At 28.3% G+C, this 4,411-nt stretch overlaps 1 long non-coding RNA gene across 1 annotated transcript; it reads left to right on the top strand.

Moving 5' to 3' along the window:
* The first annotated feature begins 446 nt into the window (after positions 1-446).
* On the top strand, positions 447-1,925 carry LOC111912646 (uncharacterized). Its single transcript, XR_002857234.3, has 5 exons — positions 447-640; positions 760-869; positions 1,126-1,224; positions 1,300-1,544; positions 1,630-1,925. It is a non-coding gene; the product is annotated as an uncharacterized LOC111912646 (long non-coding RNA).
* The last annotated feature ends 2,486 nt before the right edge of the window (positions 1,926-4,411 follow it).

Genomic DNA, 4,411 nt, shown 5'->3' with positions numbered 1-4,411 from the left:
TGTTTAAAAAAAGTCTTCGTCTCCCTCTCCACCACCGGCATGCCGATCTGTTTACTCTGTTAACCACAGTTGTTGGTGGAAACTAGTGTGCCTTACAATCACTAACAATCTCTCTAAATTCCGGTTAATCGGCACTTGATTTGGGTTTCACCAAACGTTGTTGACTTTCTGAAAGTCTGAATCCTCGATTTCATGTTGTCTGTCTTCTTTCGGAGATGATGTCGACACGTATTGCAACAAACATATCTCTAGAAATTGGCTAACAGTCGAGGAAACGATGATGTCGGAGAGTAAGCGTTCTTTGCCATTTTTTCTTTATTCGGTGATTCCCTCTTCTTTTCCTTTCTTCATCAAAACTTTTAGTTTCCTGAGTAACTTCTCCTCTACTGAAACCCTAATTTTTTGTTTGATTGTTGATTTATGGTACAGATGCCTGAATATATGAATGATGTGAATGATCGGGAGGAGTGAGCTCATAAGGGGAATCTGAAGGAGGTTTAGGTTTATCTGGAACGACCCAATTATACATATACGAACATTAGAAGGTATATGATATTTGTATGTAAGCAACAAAACTCATCTGATTTTGTTTGAGGGGAGGATGGTCATCTGACGTAGGGGAAGCAATATTTTTTCAGAGGTATGTGTCTGAAGTATCATATATTTTGTCTGATGTTTGAGAGTCTTGGTATATGAGTTCAATATGAGTTATGATAATTTATCGATTTCTTCTCATCACATCTTTTTTTTTCTGATTAGAAACGAGGCTTCTCATTGCCACCATCACCCTATAACTCATTGTTCACCACCATCATCACTCTATATGCTTCACCTCACGATCACCCTCGAGTTGCTTTCAAGTTTTTCAGGTACCTTTTGTGTATTTTTTCCTCTTTTACATGTATGCTTTTTGTTAATTGAAGCATTAAAATTTTGTATGTATTTTTTTTCACAGTGAACAAATCATGATCTTGGGGTTTTTTTTCCCTTAGTAGTGATGAATGATGTAAAACATTAAGAGTTAATCCATAAGATGCTCTTATTCTTACTCTTTGGTATATAGTGAAAAGAAGATGGTAAACCTTATGAAATGATCATTTTACCCCCATTTTATTTGTTGATTAGTTCCAAGTTGGATTAAAATTTGTGATAATACAAAGCGACAGTTGTACGACTGCATGGCAACAAAATGAGATTTCGATTTCTTCAATCAGCATTGTGAAGGTGTGTTGATTGTTGAACTTACTTTTCCAATTCTATTATGGTGTTTTGAATCTAAACATGGAATTTGTTGTTTAGGCTAATCAAAGCTGAAGTTTGAGATGGTTTCTTTCCAAGAGAGAGTTCTGTACCAGTTAACGCAAATGAATGAGGACAACCAGCAGCTGAGTTATTATAAGAACAAGATTGCTAAAGAATAAAAGAATTCCAAATCAATTAAAGAGTCCTTTGATTTTGTGACTTAGAGGATTAGGAAAACTGAAGACGAGAATCATATTGTGACGGAGAGAAGACAACGCTACTATGAACAAAACAAGGAAGAGGTACAAAAACATAAGTTGTGTTTATAAAATATTGTTATATGGATAAAATGATATGCAATTTTTGATCTTGTGATTTTGTATTCAGATGGATTACAAAGAACATTTCCTTAAGGACGAGCTGAAGTTAATTTAAGATGCTATGAATGCAAGAGAATGGAAACTTATTCAATGGTGGAAACTTACTCCGCATTTGTTTCTTTCATTGGTGGATCCGAAGAGGTATCAACATACTCCGCATTTGTTTCTTTCATTAGGTAGTTAGTTATATCATAGTAGACAAGATAGAGTATGTTTATGTAATGTTATAATATAATATCCTAAGATGAGGTATCATCATACTACTTGCTATTTTATCCCCATTTTATGTTTATAGAGACTAATTTGCCGCTTAACTTTGTTGCTGAGATTAAGCTTCGCTGGAAGTATCTCGCAAAAAATTGTAAATTTATTTTTAAAGAAAAATAAATAAAATAAAACTTGAGTTCTTAAAAATAAAGTTATCTTTGTTGATGATTGTTTTTACACACATGCTCATTAATGACTCTAATTGAGTTTGCAGTAACTACAACCAAAAAATATAAATAAAAAACATTGAAGGCTTCTCACCCGAGGGATGCTTCTCTAGTTAATTATTAATAATCTATGACCCCAAGTTTTACCAATGTAGTTTTTTTTTAAAAGTTTGCAGTTCATAACAAAGTAATGACTTAGTTTGGTTTCCGCTTGCCTTCTGTCTTAATGTAATACCTTAAGACAAAATTATGAAAATGGTCCCTGTAATATCTTATTTTATGTGGCTAAGATCCAAACGCATGAAAAGTTGCAAATTTGGTATTTTCCAATAACTTTTAGGGAAAATGACTTACGAACCCAACGAAGCTTCCAAATCGTTCAAAAAACCCCAATCATATTTTGTTTGTTCAAAAAAACCCAACAAACTTAACATTTTGTCTAAAAAGCCTAACTAAATTACACTTTCCTGAACGTCAAATAAGAGAAATAGATGATGTGACTTATTACCATATCAGGAAAATGACTTGTTAGACCAACGAAATTTCCAAAACGTTTAAAAAACTCTAATCATGTTTTGATTGTTAAAAAAACCACAATGAACTTAAACAAAACAAAATTGGGATTTTTTGAACGGTTTGGAACTTTGTTGGACTTTTTTGACAAAAAGTTAAGTTCGTTGGGTATTTTTGAATAGACAAAACATGATTGAGATTTTTTTAAATGTGATGGAAACATTGTTGGGCTTTTAAATCATTTTCCATAACTTTTATTATGGCATTGGTCCCTTTTTGTTAACTTTAATTGGTTGACTATTATTTTTTTAAAATGATAATTATACTCTCAGACACTTTTTACCAAACTACAAGAACCATTTATGCATATCATTTTTTAAATTTTATTGAAGTATTATATATTAGTACATATTCTTTTTAATATATAATAATTATATATTAATAAATATTATTTTATTGGATTATTAATTAATTTTAGTTAAAATTCGTAATTTCTTTTTTATTAGATTATTATATATTAGTAAAAATTATTTTATTGGATTATTATTTTCTTTTAGTTAATTATTTTTTTAATTTATTTTTTGTTGGTATAATTAAATTTTTATTAGATTATTATATATTAATAAAAAATTAATATAAAATATTTATATCCTAATAAATGTTACATTAATGGATTATTGATTTCTTTTAGTAAATTCTTTTACTTTTTTGGATTAAGTTTCTTTTGTTAGATTATTACTTTTAATCTATTATTTTTTTCACATAATAAATATTATTTTATTTAATTATTAACTTAATTTTAATATATACTATTAATTCTTTTCAATTTTATTAGTTTCACCACAAAGTCACCAGATTACGTAAAATCACTGCCTCTTATCATCAAAAATCACCAGCATCACCGCCAAACACTTTCATTGTAGGTAGTTTATAATGAGAAACCACATAGGCGGCATCTCCAGCATCATAACCAACATCACCCCGGTTACCGCCACCACTTTTAATGTTTACAAGATTTTGTTGTGCATTATGTGCGATATGGAGGATTCCGGTGGATTTTGAAGAGGTTGTCGCATGTGGCTATCATTGACGCTTGGAGGATCAGGTTAGTGAGGTATCCATCAAACCTCCGATGAAGATGTTTGGTGGTGATCCTAATGATTTGAGTTGATAAAAGGCAACACTTTTTCATATTTCAGCAACTTTATGGTGGAATTAATAAAATTAAAAATAACTAATATTATAAATTCAAAATAATTTAATAATCCAATAAAATAATATTTGTTATATGAAGAACATAATAAATTAAAACTAGTAATCTAATAAAAAAATTAATCCAAAAAAAGAAGAATTAAAAAGATTAACTAAAAAAATTAATAATCAATAATGTAATATTTATTATGATATAAACATTATATGTTAAAAATAATATTTATTGATATATAATCTAATAAAAAAATTATTCCAAAAAAAAAGAAGATAAAAAATAATTAAATAAAAGAAATTAATAGTCTAATAAAATAATATATTAATATATAATAATTCAATAAAAAATCTTATTAAAAAAAGTAAATTTTTTTAACTAAAAGTATTTAATAATCCAATAAGTAATATTTATTAATATATAATATTATATATTAAAAATAATATTTATTAATATATACTACTCAATAAAACTAAAAAGAAAGTATAATTGTATTTTGATAGAAAGACAAAACAGCAAAAATGGTAATGAGTATAAAATTATTATTTATAAAAAATTAACAACCAACCAATTAAAGGTAATTGTAGTGGGACTAAAACCACAACAAAACATGTTAAAATGGACCGAATCTGCAGTTT

The sequence above is a fragment of the Lactuca sativa genome, chromosome 1 (assembly GCF_002870075.4).
Source record: "Lactuca sativa cultivar Salinas chromosome 1, Lsat_Salinas_v11, whole genome shotgun sequence".
NCBI classification, from domain to species: domain Eukaryota; kingdom Viridiplantae; phylum Streptophyta; class Magnoliopsida; order Asterales; family Asteraceae; genus Lactuca; species Lactuca sativa.
Note: the sequence above shows the minus strand (reverse complement) of the source record. Positions and strands in the feature narration are given on the sequence as shown.